Source organism: Rhinolophus sinicus, linkage group LG03 (assembly GCF_036562045.2).
Source record: "Rhinolophus sinicus isolate RSC01 linkage group LG03, ASM3656204v1, whole genome shotgun sequence".
Classification (NCBI taxonomy): Eukaryota; Metazoa; Chordata; class Mammalia; order Chiroptera; family Rhinolophidae; genus Rhinolophus; species Rhinolophus sinicus.
This window is the reverse complement of record NC_133753.1, coordinates 153,872,794-153,892,607: the sequence shown is the minus strand read 5'-3', so window position 1 is coordinate 153,892,607 and position 19,814 is coordinate 153,872,794. Positions and strand designations below refer to the sequence as shown.

The window sequence follows — 19,814 nt, the reverse complement described above, 5'->3', positions numbered from 1 at the left end:
ACTCAATCTTACTTATTTTAAAACTTCATTCCAATCTCAGCTCTTCCCCTCAGTTCTAGGATGAGAGTAAAGTAAATCTGCTCTTTACACTGTTTTCCTCCTTTTTTTTCTTTTTTTTTTTTTTTCTGCCTTGGAACTTTCTCCTCCCTTCAGACTCTGGGCCAAACTCTTACGTACTTCTGGTGGCCTCTGCTTCTGGGTGTTCTACTCACAGACGGTATTCCAGATTTTCTGAGGGTGGTGTTTGGCTTCACTCCTTCCCCTCTGCTGTTGAACCCCTTTCTCCAAGGGGCAGCTGTGTCTCCCTTGGGACGTGTGCATACACTGTGATACTTCTTCTGGGCATCCCATCATGTAACCCAGAGGCCACTTGGCAGCCCCACAGCTCCTGTCTCTCCACTACCCTTTGAGCTCCTTTGTGTGAACACAGAAATCCCTTTCTATGTCCTTCCAGGCCCACAGATTGGGCAGAGGCTCCCCCTCTTTTCCTCCCAAGCACACCGGCTGTTCACTGATTGGGGAATGCTGAGTGCTTAGTGCCTACTCTGCTCACCTTTGGTGGAGCCACGATTCTGGGACAAGAGGAAAAGCCCCACTCAGCACCCCAAGCTTCCACACTGGGCCATGTCTGCATTGGCAGGAAACCAGGGCTCGGGGAAGTCGAATAACTTGCCAAATGAGAAGCCTGGAGATCTTGAAAGCAAACAGAAATCTTTCTAACTCCAACGCCAATGCTTTCCACCATGTTTTGCTGTAAAAGAGGATATTCTAAGTCTAGAAAAGATTTGGAGGAAATTAAACAACTTCCTACCCTGGGAGAGTTACCATAAAACTGCAGCAGGAATAAAGCTTTAGTGGGAAAAGCAAAGAGCTTGTAAGCCATCGTCTCTTGTGGCACCCAAGCTTCACGCCCAGAGTCCTCTGAGCTGAGGGATTGGGGGCAGCAAGATGACTAAAGGTGGAGGCACTGGGGCTTCTGGGGGAATAAGAGCAGGAAGGGAGAAGAAAGCACTGTCTTTTGTGCTTTGGAAGGTAGGCTCCAAAGGACAGGAGGCAGGAACCATGTCTTCCCGCTATCTCTAGGAGTACAGGGTCCTCCTGATTTTCTGCCACGTTGTTTACATAGCTCAAGGTACAAGGAGTGAGAGGAGGGAGGCAGCCAGCACAGTAGCTCTGCCCAGCAGTGAATACTGTACCTTAGACTGGCATTTCCTTTAAACGTTCATCCAGGAAGCTGAACATGGACGACTGGTTCCAGGAAGGTGAGAAATGACCATCTTCCTTAAAGTCCAGAGCCCGTGGGTAGAGTAGACATTCATATCCACAACTTGCAGATGAGGAGATCCAGGCTCAGAGCGTGAGCATGACTTGCCCAAAGATATACCACTGGTAAGAAAGAGTGTCAGGGCTTAATCCAGGTTGTCATGTTTCACCCACTTCTCCAGGCTGCCTGCCTTCTCTGCTGTACCTTCCTTCCTGTGTCCCTCTTGGATTTTACTTCTTAGCAAAGGAAATATGAGGGGTGGGGTGGGGGTGGTTGAGACTACAAAGTGATACTAAAAGGAAACAATACCTGTAAAAACACTTTGAAAACTGTAAAGCCATATAAACGCAAGAAGGTATTACTATTAAGGGTACAAACGGTTTATAACATTATCCTTTCCCATGATGACTTTTCATTTCCCATCTTCCCTGAGAATTGAGCATTAAGACAGGGCAAATGTGACCAAGGCTAGACAGAGGAATGCTTAAATTGGAAAATGATAAGGAAAGATTTCAGGGACCTTCTGGCAAAGAATTTGGGGAAGGTGCCCATCTCTCTAGGTGACTTCTCCTGAAAGCACAATAGACCATGGAAGCGGATTGTGGAAGAAACACTGATCGTTCAATAAGGAGCTATTAAAAATGGTTTTCCATGAAGGTAACTCTGATTTTTTAGAAGTGATTTCACTGGGGTTAACACCTACCCAGCCAAGAAGGCATACTGGAAAAGGAAAAAAAAAATGAAAGCTTATGAAAGAATTTATCTGTCCCGTGTCTGAACGATTGACCTACCTTGGGGTCATGTGTGAAAGAAAGAAAATAGCATTAAGCCAAAGGGAAAGCTCTGAGTCAGAAACACCTGGGCTTCTCACTTTCCCCCACAATCCTCAGCTAGCTAAAAAGGGAAACAACACAATTTCATTTAAGGATGTTTTTAGTGAGAAACAGGTCAATCATCATCTAGCTGCTGAGAGCCATCTATTGAAGGAAATGGGGCATGTTTACTAAGACACGTGTGTTTTTGAGTGGTTATCTAAATGTGACCCCTAGTGTCCAACTTGTGTGACACTCACACAGGAAAATCCAGGTGATTTGATGGACTGGAAACCATAGAGCCATGAAATGTTAGAGCTGGAAAGCACTAGAAAGCATCTGATCCAGTTTCCTATTTTATAGATGAGTGACTAAGGCTCAAGGGTGATTAAGTGACTCATCCATGGTCAATCACTTAAATAGTGGCAGAGCTGGAATGGAACCCAGGTCTTCTAAACCCTAGTCCAGTACTATTTCCTATACGCTTGAGACTATTTCCCATAAAATGCAGTTGGCTTTATGTAGCTCATTATAAGACCTTTCTATGGAAGATCATGAAAACTAAGTGTTTATTTCCTGTGGGCTGAATTATAAAGAGGATACTTACATCATTTATTTGATCTGAAGCAGCACTAATCAGTAACTGAATTCTAAATTGTTCATGTTAAGAATTGTTAAAAAGATTTCAAACTCTATCCATATTTTCCCCACTACACAGCACACATTTCAGTGACAGATTATGCCATTTCTTCTCAGCCCAAAGTTCATAGTGATTTTCAAAGGAAAGTAATTACACCATGTAATGGGAACAATCAGTCAGGGTGGAAATCAAATGGCCCGAGTCTCCCGAGATTTCCCTCTATGGCCATTTGTGTGGGCAGCTGTTATTTTCCATCTATTTCCTATCCTTCTGCTCACAGCCTGCTGAGTGAAGCCAGAGGGCATCACGCCACCGTGCACACTGTTTCTCCTACAGACCCAGACGATCAAACTTCAGCTGGCTCCTCAGAGGGTCACTCCCTCGCCAGTTCCTTCCCACAGCTCTTCCACCTTCCAGTGTCCTCAAACTCTCATCCCCTCTTGATCTCCTCAGTCTGTAGAATGATCTTACCCCAACTTCACTGAAAAACAATCATTCAACATGACGAAACAAAACTTCCCCTTTCATTCTAATATGTCTCTTGGTCTCCATTCCTTTTTCAAAGGAAGAAAGGCTCCTTTTCTTTTCAAAGTCTAGTCCTCTATTTGTGCTCCTTCCTGGAACATTGCTCCATCAATTATCAACATTCTCTTCTTCAGTTCCATTTTCTCTTCTCCTCTTTCTGACTCCTCTCTTACTACCTAGAAAAATGCCCAATTTCCCTTAAACTAAGAAAATGATCTTTTGGCCATTTCCTCTTAAACGAAACCCCATCTCTATCCTTCCTTTTATTGCCAAACTTGATTTACTCTCATCATCTCCTTAAGTCCTTCTAATCTCAATTTTATTCCAATAGTGTCCTGAAATCGTTTCTCTAGAAAATTAAAATAATAGAAATGTAATCACTAGACCCAACGGCCTATTCTTAGTTTTCAGTTTTCCTTGATCTTACTGCAGGGTTTTGTTCACTCAGGAAATATTTACTAAACACCTATTTTGGCAAGGCCCTGAGCTGAGCCCTGTGGGGAATAAAGATGAGTGATACTCTGCCAAGAGTTCACAAGCTAGTAGAAGAAATAAATACAGAAATGCATCAAGTGAGTGCTTTTTCCTAATAGTCCCATCAATTACGTTATATAATTCAATGGTATTTTTCACATTACTTGTGTATGTGTTTAAGTCTCAATTTAGAGTAGAAGTTCCTTGAGGAAAGGGACTTTTTCTTCGGTCTCCAGTTGTTCCCTGCATAGAACCTTGGCCTTGATGAGTGTTTGTGGTAATCAGCCTCTGACAGGGGTCTCAAAATCCTCACCTTCTGCTATTCACACCATGTGTTGTCTCTTCCTACCCTGAAGAGTGGTGACCTATGCCACCAATAGGGATATTGAGGAAGTTATGGTTTGTGACTTTTGAGGCTAGGTCACAAAAGAGATTACAGCTTTGTCTTGCTCCCTCTTGGATCACTCACTCTAGAAGCCTGCTGCCATGTCATGAGAACACTCAGGCAGATCTACAACTGAGGCCTCTGGCCAATAGCCAAGTAAGCCTTCCTGGAAATAGAACCTCCAGCCCCCATCAAGCCTCCTGATGACTGCAGCCCTCGTCCTGACTCCAATATTATGAGAGAACCTGAGCCAGAATCTCCCAGCTAATTCCTAACCTACAGAAATTAGCTGTGTGGGGGGTGGGAGATGAGAGTAAGGGGGTTCGAATATATGGTGATGGAAGGAGAACTGACTCTGGGTGATGAACACACAATGGGATTTATAGATGATGTAATACAGAATTGTACACCTGAAATCTATGTAATTTTACTAACAATTGTCACCCCAATAAATTTAATAAAATAAAATTAAAAAAAAAAGAAATTAGCTGTGTGATAACATAGGCTTTTTAGCTTAAGATGTTAAGTTTTTGAGTAACTTGTTGTACAACAATAGATTCATTCAGATTTTGGTACCTGAAAGGGCAATAGTATTGCTATAATAACAATAGGAAACATGGGAGTGGCTTTGGAACTGGGAAGCAGGCAGAAATTGGAAGAACTTAGAAGAAACTGTTAGATAAGCCTGAAGAACCTTGAAGGGTCTGATAGTAGATCCTTGATAGCCTTTGAGGAGTCTGTGGGTGAGGGCTTACAGGAAAGTAAGGAAAATGTCAGTGGAAATTAGAGGAAAGATGATCCTTTTTATGAAGTGGCAATATTGAAAACACAGTGGAAAATGGAAAATATACCAGATGAACTGGGTGATCTATCGAAGGAGATTTGCAGTCAGAACGATGAAGGTGCTGCCTGGTTTCTGCTTGCTGCTTATGGTAAAATGTAAGAGAGAGATAAACTGAAGGAAGGATGGATAAACAAAAAGAACCCAGGAAGTGTTATATTTCAAGTTCCCCAGTGTGCTCTTCTAGCAAATTCTTCTGGCTTTGCTCTCAGAAAAACATAGTCTAAAGATGAAGCCAAGGAACTGACTATAAAATACTTTGTTAAGATCTAAGAAACATCCAAGGTTGTGCTTGGAGAACTATTCAGCGAAACAATAGGGCGTCTGAAATGCCTGTCGTGGTTGTACCCCAACAGTCTCACAAAGCTCAAATAGAGAAGGGCTTATTTTGAAGCAATTTGTGGATGTGGTTTTTTATCTAATGGACTGAACCTCAATAGAATGACAAAAACTCACAAACAGACCCACATATTGTATTGTCAGAAGTGTGGCCAGCTTTTAGTATTAAGAGGGCAGAGACCATACAACAGCAAAAGTGGACTCTAGACTCCCAAACTTCTATAAGAGGACAGAAGCTGAGAAAACCATGCAGCTGCTCACATGGGTTACCTATAATGGAAAAAGAAAAGTGACATGAGGGTAGAGCCAAGAGCCATTGAGAATCATTCTGGGAAGGAATAGCACTAGGGAGGCCTCCTATGAATAGCCTGTGAAGAACTGAGGCCTGCTGCCAACAGCCATGTGAGTGAGCAATCTTGGAAGTGGATCTCTCAGCCCCAGCCAAGCCTTTACATGGCTGCGGCCCCGCTGGTACTTGATCACAATCAGAATCACCGAACTAAATTGCTCCTGAATTCCTGACACTCAAATACTGTGTAAGATAAAAATGCTTATTTTTGTTTTAGGCTACTAAGTTTTGGGGTATTATGTCATATAGTAATAGATGACTAATACCGTGTTCAATAAATATTTGTTGAGGAAATTAAATAAATCATATCTCAAGAAGGAATATAACTAAATCCCAGTGTGCCCCATAATTAAGTACAAAAATGTCTCCTGAAATGTATACAACTAGGCCATGGGCAGGGAGACAATTTCACTCCGAATCATATGTCTTCTACAGAGACACATAATACAGAGGAAGCAGCAGAGGTATTATGATTCACTTCACCAGTTACCACTGTGGTCCTCTTACTCGAATGCCCAAGGAGTGTACAAAGTATATGTGGGGGGGGGGCATGGCAAACATATTGCAACCTAGGGGATCATATTCGATAGGAGTTAAGTTCTGGCATTCTCTCATTCTCCCTTCTTCCTTCTCTCCTTGGTCTTGACTTATCTTTGTTGTCATTGTTTCATTTTCCAGGACTATATGAAAGAACCCAAGTATGGTAGATGAAAGCAATATAGCCAGGAAACCTCATCTTGTTTTTATACCTTTAGAAGCATTCCTTGGAGCAGGAGGGGTTTAAATGCTAGATCCCAAGAAAGCAAACACAGATGCATGATTCCAAGAAGCCAGCAAGGAAGATATAATCCTGCTTCTTAAATAAGTCCATTGTGATTGATGGAAAGTTATCTCCCAAAAAGAGAACTGTCACCAGATTGAGAGGTTGAAGGGCCAGATGAGAACAGTGCTTACTCTGGGCCTGTATCCACGGGTCTGGCCCTGAGTTCTTCAGAGAAATTCACATCTTTGTCTGATGATTCCTAATGTAAGTTGTTACCCTAAAGGACGTAAGTCTGTTGTTGTTGTTGTTGTTGTTTGTCATTACTGTTGCTCTGGTTGTTGTTTTACTTGTACGAAACCCAACAGCACTGCTGAGGAATTATCCTCTGAGCTGAAAACGACTAAAATTAGGTTTGTGTTTGACGGCAAACACAAAACCCTGTTGAAAATGGTTTAAACAGCTAGAGGTTCTTCTCTCAAGTAAGACAGCACCCAGCAGACAAGTGGGGCTCCTTTTGGCTTCCTGCTCTGCCACGCTTTGAACACTTTGCTGCACGTCCAGCAGGCATCCTGGTCACCTTCCAGGCAGAAAGGACACAGAAGGGCAAGGGAGCAAAAGCAGGGTGGCCATCCCAGTCTCATCTTTCCCTTTTGAAAAGCTTCCCCAGAACCTGTAGCCAGTGACCTCATTCACATCTCACTGGCCAGAGTCAGTCACATGACCATCCCAACGTGTAAAGGAGTCTAAAAAGGAGAATTTTTTAGTTTTCTTGCCTCTTCAAGAGAGGAAAACAGGGATAAGAGAGTTGTGAGTCAAAAAAAAAAAAAAAAAAAGAAAAAGAAAAAAAGAGTTGTGAGTCTGCCACACACAGGACTATAAGACATCTTGGGTAATTCTGCGAATCAGTCCTCCCGCCTGAAACAAGATTATTCCCCAAACCTAATTCTCTGCCTTAGGGTATGTAGTGAATATTGGAATACAGAAAGGGATCCCTTGCCCCTCTCCCCCTTCACAGCAACCAAATAGCACAATTTTTCCATTAGAAAACAGATGCCTTGGGAGTTACTTCACGGGGGGTCAAACCTGTCTTCTCAGCAGCAAAGGTGATTATTTTTCTTAATTACCAATGCTTAGCATCTTGTTATGTGAGCTGTCAGCATCTTAATTTAGCTGATGACTTTCCACAACCATTTTAGATTTATTTGGTACCTAATTTACTTAACATAGCTTTTGCTGTGAAAGTTAATCAGAGGCCCAAAAACTCTTAATAAGCTCAATATTTTACAGTGAACACTACCCTGAGGAATGCTTTATGAAAATGATGACAACGCACAGGGTCTGTAGCTTTCAGAATCAATAAGTTACCAACTAATGAATTAAGAAGGTCTTGAACTTACACTTCACTACAGGCTTCATGAAGCAGATGCACAAATGAGCATTTGTAAATGTAGCTGGTTCTTAGTAGAAAATTTCCATTAACCCAGCAGCTAAGTGTAGGTGAATCACTGTAGTGTTAGAAATAATAACTGAAGAATTGAGACCATTCAATATTTAAAATGATCTTGTTTTTGCCACCATTTCTTCAGCTACTTCTTTTGAGATGGAACTGTTCTGTTTTGTTCTCATGTTTCTACTAGTCCTGGCTTTTGACTTCAGTGGAAATCATGGAGTTAGACAAAAATGCCCTGCTGAGATTTCTCTCTTCATTTACCCATGAGGGGTGAGTTCAAAATGCAGGGACCCATGCCTGTGTAATACACAATCCAAGACTGAAAATTCAAATATAGAGAAATATAGGGCAATCATACAACAGACACACCATTTAAAATGCAGGTAGCTGCTCCCACCAATTGTAAGCACCTTGCATGGATCTGCTACCTTCACTATTAAATATCTAAATGCTGCCCTGCAAAAAGTAGGAACTTGAGGAATATTTGCTGACTAAATACATGATTTTCATAGTGACAGAGAGTAAAAGGAAGGGAGGAAAAATGAAAATGGGTAGAACACCAGGCAGAGAGGGTAGGCAGCAAATATGTGCTTGTAGAAAAGCTGGGATTTTCCTTTTTCTCCTGGATAAAAAAAAAATTATAGCTAACCTAAGATTAAAAGGAGCAAGAGAAAACATTTGTCTGTAGGGTGGGGTGGGAAGGCCAACCCAAGCTCCTAGGTTCAAATCTGGAAGACACAGAGGTGAAGACGGGCCTGAAAAACTGATGTGAACCTCGCAGGAAGTAGAGAGAGCAGCTGGGGAGTTGGTAGGAGTCAAAAGATGTGAAATACTCCTGGACCCTGAGCCTTGGTTGCCTCACCCCAAAAATAGGAATAAGAATAATACTTGCTTTGCCTATTTCAAAGAGGTGTTGTGAGGATTAACTGAAATGATTGTGCGTAAAAGTGTTTTCAAAACTTGAAAACACTATGTTAATACAATAGGTCCTTTTAAATCTCATTTTGGCACTGGAACAAGTGAGCAGGTGCTCTCCAGAATAAACTCAGCACAGAGGCAAGTCACGAAAGGATTATGGCCCTCAGCTATAAATAGCCCAGGGGCACTTTAAAGGGCTGCAATAGGAGTGTCAGATACCCTACGGTTTTTAGGGCCCCTAACTTCCTCAAATATTTTCACATAAAATGTGTTTATTGCTAGCAAGATAAGGAAACAGGTGCCTGGGACTCTAGAAGTTAAGCGGCTCACGAGGCACACACAACTGGCTAACAGCAGAACCAGGACTGGGGCTCCCGCCTCCTGGCTCCCAGTTTAAAACTCAGGAAAACAGTCCAGCATGATTTAAATCCGTTAGCACAGTTTCCTTTGTTTCAAGCTGGTCCAAGTTTAATGAACAGGAAGAAGGAGAGATGATACCATTTCCTAGGACTTCTGATACCTCGCCTAAGAACAATTTTCACAGGGAAAGTAACGGGCACCCTGTTTCATCTACATTGGTCTCCTTTCTGCAAAGCTGACTCCATTTATTTTGGAGGGAGAAAAGCTGGGTGCTTATGGCTCCCTGTGGAGTTCTGCACTGGGATCTAACAAGACGGGAACATCACAATGGGCCAGCCATTAGGTTGCAGAAAGTTCTCATCATTTGAAGGATTCTCTGCTTCGAGCTCGATTTCTTTAGCTGGAAGCTGGGCAGTACACTGATTTAGGTTGTTAATGCTAAAGAATTTGTCTTCATCAGTTCAGGCGTCTATAACAAAAATACTGTAGCCCGTGGCTTAAACAACAAACACTTATTTCTCACAGTTCCGGACACTGGGAAGTCCAAGATCAAGGTGCCGGTAGATCTGATGTCTGTTGAGGACCCGCCTCCCGGCTTGTAGATAAGTTACCTTCGCCTGATCCTCACGTAGCTGAGAAAGGGAGATTATCCCTCTCCTGTCTCTTCCTACAAGAGCACTAATTCCATTCATGTGGGCCCAACACACATGACCTAATAAACTCACCTCCAATTACCAGCACGTTGGAGATTAGGCTACAATAGGTGGATCTTAGGGGAAACAAACATAAGGTACATAATATAGTTATGTGTCGTTTTTCTTCCTTACCTGCCTGTTTGACCTGATGTTGACTTTGTCTGATTTATGCCCCTCGAAAAAGTGTAAGCAATGGTTCATTTTTGGTTTCAATTACACAGACCATTTTCCTTCCTACTGAAATGAGAGTAGGATGAATATGCAATAAAATAAGTAGTTTTGTGAGGTAAGCATTCAAACTAATGAGGGCTTGTTGCCTGAAAGAGGTGACCCCCTCTTCCCTTCATAGTGTAAAAAACCAGCATTACCAAGGCAAATTTGTATTATAAACTTTTTATCAGGGAATTACACATGTATAATTTATACGTATACACACACTTGTGGAATTTTATGAACCTTAGAAAACCAACCTAGAAATATACTTCATTTACTTTTGTAGTCTATACTACACAATTAAGCACTTAATTATGCACTAATTCTTTTTGCATGTTAGTTACGAAGTTGAAGATCATGTACTAAATTTCTCTTATGTCCTCCACAAGACCTAGCACAATCTTAAGCATATAGAAGGAGTTCAAGAAGTATTTCTAATTGGTTGATTTCGACAGATAAAATATTAATCCTTAGGTATTAACATATAGCTGGAGAAGTAAGGAGGGACCAGCTGATAAAGAGCTATAAATGCCATGTTAAAGAAGACAGTAACATGAGCAGTGTAGGAATTCTGATGGCTGCAGGGAGGATGGGGCTAGAAGGGGAAAGCAGGTGGAGAGATGGTGGTAGCAGGGAGATTTTTTGGAAGCTGTTGAATGGTCCAGGTGGAAAAATGTCTAAATAATGGCAATGACAGAGGACATGGAAAAGATGAGACAGATGCATGAGATACATAATAAATACAATCAATGGGATCTCACTGAAGTAGAAAAGGCAATTGGTAATGACTCCTAGGTTTCAGGCTTAAATAATTGTGTCATTACCCAAATAGGAAATGCAGCATGATACAGGAGTCGGGCATGGGGAAAAAAAAAAAGAATTTCATGTTGGACATTTGGAGCTTTGGGGCCAGCACAAAATCCAGATTAAAATATCTAGTGAGAAGTTATAAATGTGTGGGCCAATCTCAAACAGAAGAGGGAAGTTTGGATTAGGGATTTCGATCTGGGGGTTGTCAGAGCATGCGTGGTAGGTGAAGGCATGGGTGCCGATGAGGGAGTGAATAGAGGAGGATGTTAAAATTCAAAGCAGGCCCATGAAAGAACTTGAAAAAGAGCTCCTAGAGGCACAGAAGGGACGCTGATGCCTGAGGCCTTGTGTGGGTGGGAGCACAAGGGGGTGACGCCAGTTAATAAATCCACAGGTCCAACATCTCAAAGAGCCAAAAGGCTGGAGCAAGGGAAACCTAAAGGGCATTGATGATTAGAACTCAGAGAAAACTAATGGCAAATGGATGACAGTGTCCAGGATGTAGCCATAGAAAAAGCTTGTCCAAGTTGAATCCTGAAACTTCATTCCTGTACCATGACCCTTCACCAGAGTCTCAAACTTCCTCCTTTTTTCTTTTTATTCACACCTTCCTCCTCTCCCATAATCTCACAATTCAACCACAGTCTCACTCTAGCATGCAATCTCTCTATCAGTTCCTAACATAGATTCTATTGTTCATTTTGAAATTGGGCAAATGGGGCTATATTTGTTGGGGGGGCAGGGGGAATGAAGTTATTTGACCAAAAGACAAAGTTGGGTTTCTACAGACACAGAAGAAACTGTAGGTGCAGTCTTATTTTCCAATCATTTAGTAGATATTTAAATTTGATGCCATTTCTGATGATAATTGATGTGTGAGTGTGAAGAAGGTTAAAGGGATATACTGTACTGAACCACAGAAATTTTGTATTGCAGTCAGTGTATAGAGGGCAGGATGGTGGTCACACTGTATTTGCACAGCTCAGATCATAGGTGGGGATGGAAACTTTACTATGTATGCCAAGAGGAATAGATGTTTGTCCTGGAAAAGAGAGGAAGTAGGAGGAACAAATAACAGACAAGGTATTTTAATATTGTTACAGTAAAAAAAAAAAAATTGAATGATAATTATTAAACCCATATCAGGTACTAAGCATTACATAAGGTTTACATGTATTATCTTATTGAATAACTATGACACCCTTAAGAGATAAAATAATAACACTTACATATTATTTACCAAGTGCTTTACAATAACCCTATAGGTTAGGCATTATTATTACCCCTGTTTTCTAGATAAGGAAACTAAGGCACAGAGAGGTTAAGGCAATCCATTCTAAGTCAAGCTAGTAAATACATGATAGAGGCTGAATTTGAACAGAGATAGTTGGAAATCAGAGTCCAGCTCTTATGTATGATGCTGTACAGCATTTTCAGAGGCATGTTACGGGCAAGGAAAATAAGGCACAGAACTATGAGCCACTGAACTATGGACACACTGCTAATAGTGACGAAGCCAGAATTTGAAGCCATTGGAGACCAATGAGCAACTGGGAAAGAAATTTTGGTTCAATATAAAATGACTTGTCTAACTGGCAAAACCCATAACAATGAGACAGGCAGCCCTGTGGGGTTCTGAGTCCCTTACGCCCAGAAATATCCAGGAAAAGAAGTGATAATATCTTTTAAAATTTTGCATCCAGGAGACTCAAGATGGTGGAATAGATAAAGACTGTGCCTTCTTCTACATTAAAATTACAACTAAATTTAGAACAAACAACCTGGAAAACCTACTGAAGTCTGGCTGAACAGTAGTTTTATAACTAAGGGTATAAAGAAGAAGCCACATCAAGACTGGTAGATATGGCAGAGATGCAAAATGGGCTGGTCCCAAACCTCCATGCAGCAGATGAAAATTGGGAGGTTATACATTGACCACAAAGGTTCTCCCAGAAGAGAGAAGGATCCCAGCCCCACACCAGCCTCCCCAGCCCAGAGTACTGGTACAGGGAAGAAGAGCCCCCACAATATCTGGCTGTGAAAACAGTGGGGATTCTGACAATCTGGGTGGGACGGAAGGCTGCAGGAAACCAGACATACTCTTAAGAATGGCCCACGCACAGACTCACTCATTCGCAGGCACTCACCTTGGACTCCGGCGGAGGGACAGTGACATAGGGGGCATCAGAGTCATACGGGGAGCACTCTGAGGTATGTGGCTTTGAGGCCAGGGCTGGAGGACAGTCCCATTTCCCCTGTGTGAGGTCCTCCTCTGCGGCAGCCAGCAGGTGGCAGCCATCTTTAATGTGTTGAGCCCTCCCCCTACGCTTATGGCTAAATCTGAATCTGATTGGTCTGGTGAGTTCCAGGGCTCTGCCCTGCAGACTCACTGGGACCCCACCCCACCTAACTCCTCCAATGCCAGAGGCACTTTTGTCTGTGAGCAGTCAGCCCCACCCAAATTGCACTCTTTCTTGGAAAACTATCAGAGTCCGTGGGCTCCCAGCTGGCAGAGACTGGACTCAGTGTGCTCTGAGACTTTTGTTGAGTTTTCTCAGGCTCAGCACTGGCACTAAAACGGAGTTTGCATTAAACTGGTGACCACAACGCTTCCCACTGTAGTGACTCCTGAGATCCTGTCTCGCCCTACTTGCATACCTCAAGAGATTTTATCAGAGGCTGAACTTTAAGGGAGCTGGCAGGTGACAGCAGGTTCAGGCTTTTTGTGGAGCTGCCCCAGGCCTGGTACCGGTGGCAGCCATCCTCAATTCACAGTGTAGCCTCTCCCACATGCCTCCAGATTTAGCACAGACAGCGAAAAACCATGTATCACTTTGTAGCTCCTACCAGGTAGTCCCTGGCTGGTGACAGGCAGTGGGTGACCTTAGCCTGCACCAGAGCCCCTCCCAAGAGGCCCCAGAACAAACATACCTGGAGGTTGGCTTCAGACCACAGCAGAGCCTTGCCCAATTAGGCCCACAAGTGGCACATACAAAAGGATGACTCAACAGACACCACAGCCTGCTGGAGCAAATCCCACTCAGTGGGGTAAGCCCCCCACACAGCAGCCTAAAAGCTGTGGATGTGGCCAAACCCCACAGCCAGTCAGCCTGAGGGTCAGTCCCAACTACTCACATGCCAATAGCAATCAAGGCTCAACTATAACAGGAGGACACACATAACCCACACAAGGGACACTCTTGGAGCACGTGGAGTAGGTGACCAGGAAGACTGGGCCAGGGCCCCATAGGGCACCTACTACATAAAACCACCTGGCCAACAATGGGAGACATAGCAAATCTACATCATACATAGAAATAAACACAGGGAGGCAGCCAAAATGAGAGAATGAAGAAATGCATCCCAAATGAAAAAATAGGAGAAAACTCCAGGAAAAGAACTAAACAGAATGGAGGCAAGCAACCTACCAGAGATAGAGTTCAAAACACTGGTTATAAGGATGCTCAAGGAACTTAGTGAGAACTTCAACAGAGAGATAGCAAGCATGAAAAAGAACATAGAAACCATAAAAAAGAACCAGTCAGAAGTGAAGAATACAATAACTGAAATGAAGAATGCACTAGGTGGAATCACCAGCAGACTAGATGAAGCAGAGGATCAAATCAGCAATTTGGAAAACAAAGTAGCAGAAAACACCCAATCAGAAAAGCAAAAGGAAAAAAAGAATCCAAAAAAAAAATGAGGATAGTTTAAAGATCTCTGGGACACCATCAAGCATAATAACATTTGCATCATAGGGGTACCAGAAGGAGAAGGGAGAAAGCAAGAGATTGAGAACCTATTTGAAGAGTGTCCCAAACAAGATGAACCCAAACAGGCCCACACCAAGACACATTATAATTTAGATGCCAAAGGTTAAAGACAAAGAGAGAATACTAAAAGCAGCAAGAGAAAGGCAACTGGTAACTTATAAGGGAGCTCCCATAAGATTGTCAGATGATTTCTTAACAGAAACTTTGCAGGCCAGAGGGACTGGCACAAAATATTCAACATGATGGAAAGCAAGGACGTACAACCAAAGGATACTCTACCCACCAAGGCTATCATTTAAAATCAAAGGATAGATAAAGTGCTTCCCAGACAAGAAAAAGCTAAGGGAGTTCATCACCACCAAACCAATATTACAAGGAATGTTAGAGGGACTTCTTTAAGATGGGGGGGAGGGAGGGGAACCAAAATTATGACTAATAAAGTGGCAATAGCTACATATCTATCAACAATTACTTTCAATGTAAATGGATTAAATGCTCCAATCAAAAGACATAGGAGAGCTGAACAGATACGAAAACAAAAACAAAACCCTTATACATGCTGCCTACAAGAGAATCATTTCAGATTGAAAGACACACACTCAGACGGAAAGTAAAAAGATGGAAAAAGATATTTCATGAAAATGGACACACACACACACACACACACACACACACACAAAACTGAGGTACCCATACTTACACCAGACAAAATAGACTCTAAAACAAAGAGACTTTAAAACAAAGGCTATAACAAGAGACAAAGAAGGACCCAGTAATCCCACTTCTGGGTATTTATCTGAAGAAACCCAAAATGTTACTTCGAGGGGACATGTGCATCCATATGCTTTTTGTAGCATTGTTTACAATGGCCAAGATGGGGAGGCAGGTGTGTGTCTGTCGATGGAAGAATGGATAAAGAGGAGGTGGTACATATAAACAATGGAATATTGCTCGGCCATGGAAGGGAATGGCTTCTTGACATCTGCGGCGGTGTGGATGGACCTACAGGGTATTGGGCTGAGTGGAGTACGTCAGACAGAGAAAGACAGATGCAATGTGATTCCACTTACCTGTGGAGTCTAAAGAACAAAACAAAGAAACAAACAAAACAGAAACAAACTCATAGATACAGAGAATATTTTGATGGTTGCCAGATGGGAGGGGGGTTAGGCGTGTGGGTGAAAAAGGGGAAGGGATTATGAAGTACAAACTGGTTGTTATAAAGTAGTCATGGGGATGTAGGGTATAGCATAAGGAATATTGTAATAAATTATATATGGTGTCAGGTGCATACTAGATTTGTTGGGGTGAAAAATGGGAGGGGGTTAGGGGGTAGGGTGAAAAAGGCGTAGGGAGTAAGAAGTACAAATTGGTAGCTACAAAATAGTCATGGGGATGTAAAGTAAAGCATAGGGAACAGAGTCAATGATATGGCAATAATTGTATATAGTGCCAGATGGGTATTAGACTAGTCAGGGGGATCACTTCGTAAATTATGTAAATGTCTAACCACTATGCTGTACCCCTGAAATTCATATAAAATAATATTGAATGTCAACTGTAATTGAAAAATTAAAAGGGAGGGAGGTGAAGGGCAATAAGTGGTCCAAATTTCCAGGTATAAAACAAGTAAGTCATGGGGATGTAACGTACAGCACATTCAATAATATCGTGATAGCACAGTATGGTTACTGGACTTATCATGGTGATCATTTCTTCAGGTATATAGTGTTGAAAACTATGGTGTACCCCTAAAACTCATACAATATTATATGTTAGCTGTATTTTTAATAAAAATCTTAAAAACAAAATAAAAAGTTTACATCCCTTTTATAATTTCCAAGGTGCTTTATAGGAGACTCCCCTTCTTAGTTTGGGTTTGATGGCCTTGCGGGTTCCTCCCAATCTACTCTGGTCAAGGACTTAAAACTGGAAGCAGATTATCTTGATATGCCCACTACCAGCCACTGTCATGGACAACTGAGTTGTTTTCAAAAGGTCCCAAATGGTTTTTGAATATTGAGAAGCATTTGCTGAACCATTAGACGGTATTGGTACACATGTGCTCTTCATTTATTTTTCTGTTCAGCCAACTAATGCCTTTGAACATCTGTGAAGTACCAGGCACTGTCTAGGTGCTGACGAGGCAGGGCAAGAAGACACAGTCTCTGCAGCAGAGGCTGTTGATGCCACACTCATCATCTACCCATGGTCACCTGCAGACAGCTCCCATCCAGGCCAGACTTCCAGCCTCTCAGTGCCTCAGATGTTCTCTGGCCGTGGCACGCTCGGCTCATGCACAGAAGTGCCCCTCAGCCCATGAAGGGAGGAGGGTAGTGCATAAATGTCCCAGCTTTCTTGCTCTTTGGTGGGACAATGTGAGGTGTGCTCTTTACAGACTGTTCAAGGCTCCCCAATAGAACTGAGCCTCAGTTCTTGAACCCACAGCAGGGATGTCATTAACGCTCTCTCTTGTCTCCCTTCCATTCCCTGTCTCAGTAACTCACTCTCACTGTGTTTCCTGGGATCATTTTCTAAATAAACTACTTGTACCCAAAACCTTGTCTCAGGATCTGCTTTCGGGGAAACCTGTCATCCAGGTAGTCGTAGGGGCATCTGTATTATTATTGAGGCTGCAGATTCACTAGAGTAAGCCTCACTGAGAAAACCAGAGGCTCCTTGCTTAGGAAGGACAAATGCGTCCTGTGGCTCTCCCTGTCAGTGTCTTTAAGTCAGAATTTAACGTGGAACAAAGACACCCAGGGACACCTACAGGGAAAAGCCAGGGCAGAGCCCCTGTGCTGAGAAGTGAAGCTCTAGCACATGGAGACGGAAATCCTAAGTGTTCTGTAGGTACCATTATTCATGACCTGTATAGGAGGAGAGAGAAGAGTACAGGAGGAAAAAGAGAGACCATTGCAGAGTGCTCTGTAAAGGCCTGGTTTTAGCCACTGATTGCCTTCAGTGGGTAGCACACACTGTGGCTCAGGGGGACGCATTGTTCCTGGACACAGGATCACTTCTGTAGCAGCTTTGGTTGTTGGTATATTTGGGGGAAATTTGAAAACTCTGGGACTTCATATCCTCCAAAGAGCAGCATGAAGGGGAAGGGGAATAGCGTCTGACAGGCAGCCTAATGTCCTTTGGTACCAATGTCCTTGAAACATGGATGTAAGCAGATTGGGATCCCAACCGCAACCTTCTCTAAGGCCATCTAGTGCCCCATTGTCAGACGTGGTTTATGCCAAGAGGATCACAGTGTGAGGTAAGGCTCTGCTCCCCGCTGAACTTCAGTTAAGTTTAAGTGTGTCTAGCACACTGTTGGAAAAGCTTCAGGACCAGTCCATAGCGTCAGCCAATTGGCATGAGGGCGTTTATTGCTACAGGGAGGAAACTTTGAGCACTGCTCTCCGGGACACTATTCCCTGCCAGGCCCCACGGCATCGGTCATGTAAGCCCTGTGGAGAAGACTTCAGAAAAGGGCAGAAGGAGTGTTGTCCTAAAGCATGCTAGGGCCTGCAGAGGCCCAAGCGGAGTGGCTTTGGGGCCACATGTTAGCGGTGGGACAGAGTTCAGGGGAGATGGTCTTCTCTATTCCCCCGCACCCCCGGAGCACAGCAGGCCAGGGAGGCCAGAGGAAATGTGGCCTATAAGGTCATCTCATGGGGTTTCAGGCTTTGGGGCCAGTGGCAGAGGGAGCCAGCAGCCATGCCCTCTTTGCTCACATGTTGCACCTCTCCTATGAGTGAGAGCTGCAGACCACAATGAGGGGACTGGAGGCGAGGCGTGGGAGCTCTGGGAGCTCCTATAAAATACTACCAGGGATCCCAGAAGCAACTGGCAGACATTTCTGATTGGGGCAGAAAAAGAATTTGGCCTCTTTTACATGGAGGTTGGAGTTACATTTGCGACTTAAAAATTCCAAACCAAAGGTTGGGGACACTGGCCAAAACATGTGTTGGTATATCGTGGAGAGGCCGACCCAGTCAAGAACTGCTCAGCAGCTCCTGGGAAACCATGGGCAGGCGCACGTGGTCCTCAAGGGTCCCAAGCCGAAGTCAGATCCAGCCTCGGTAGAGCATGCAACCTCTGGGATGGACAATACACTTCTGGCCCGTGAACCTCAATGTCTCCAAAGGCCAGTTGCTCAAACTTTGACTTTAATTGTGTCCAGCTCATCATCAGGATTTTTAACTATTATCACAAACTTGTTTTAATTTTGCCCCTTTATCCTGAGCCATTTTATGCACAGGTGCAAAAGCAAGCTACACATCTAAGATCTTTGTCACTCTGAATTAGGGTTGCCAGATTTAGCAGATAAAATACAGCACATCCAGTCAAATTTAAATTTCAGATAAACAACAAATAATTCTTAGTATAAAAAATTAGGATGTAATATGAGACAATATTTATATAAAAAAATTATTCACTAATAATATAAAATTCAGACTTAACTGCGTGTCCTGTATTTTATCTGGCAAACCAACTCTGAATAGATCATTCCTTAAAGAGCAGAGCAACGAAACAACTGGAATAAAGGAGAAGTTCTGTGGTCCTTTTTCCTACTGGATAGCACTGCAGTGGCGGACTGATTTGTCTTTCTTAAAATGTAGTCCCCATTTACTTCCCAAAAGGATTAAAAAGGCATAAAATAAAAGGCACAAACCATCAGACCATTAAAAGAGAACTAGAAAATCAAAAGAAATAGAAACAGATGGGAAGTTTGAATTCCAAAAGCCCAGACTGATATGGCTGTGGTTGATCTTTACGCTGCCTTCTAAACGCTTTGGCAGCCCAAAGCCAAAAGAAAAAATACCTGATACAAGGACACAGGTGACTGAGCTTTTTTCTGGTCCTAATTCACAAAGATCTCTCTCTACAGAACAGCATGCTGGCTGGTGTGGTCCAAAGCGATGGTGGGATACAGAGCTCGAACACCTGGAACACCTGGGCCTGAGGCTCAGCACAGCCTCACCCCATCACTTCAGCTCTCTCACCTCATTTATTCATCTGTAATGTGACCTGCCCCGCTGAACACATTACAAATGGAAGGTATTATTAGTAGAGCTGGGACAGGATATCAACACTGGCCATCATAATAATGTGTTCTGTGAGGGTTTTATAGGAGACACATAAACGTTCTTCAAACGACAGTTATTACATTAGCCCTTGATTTTAAAAGCCTAGGATGCAACATTAGTAA

The 19,814-nt window shown here is 42.9% G+C and overlaps 1 protein-coding gene across 11 annotated transcripts in view; it reads right to left on the bottom strand.

The window, feature by feature from the left end:
• Positions 1–19,814, bottom strand: part of ZNF366 (zinc finger protein 366) — a 297,857-nt gene that overhangs the window by 126,074 nt on the left and 151,969 nt on the right. For 8 of the 11 annotated variants that reach the window (XM_019728097.2, XM_074328848.1, XM_074328847.1 and 5 more), the window contains one exon: positions 1,197–1,386. The exons of 1 other annotated variant lie outside the window; for it this stretch is intronic. The gene's annotated coding sequence lies outside the window, so the exon portion shown is untranslated. Of the gene's footprint in view, positions 1–553; positions 752–1,196; positions 1,387–19,814 lie in introns of all 11 variants that reach the window. 2 more of the 11 variants (XM_019728096.2, XM_074328843.1) reach the window with 2 other exon arrangements.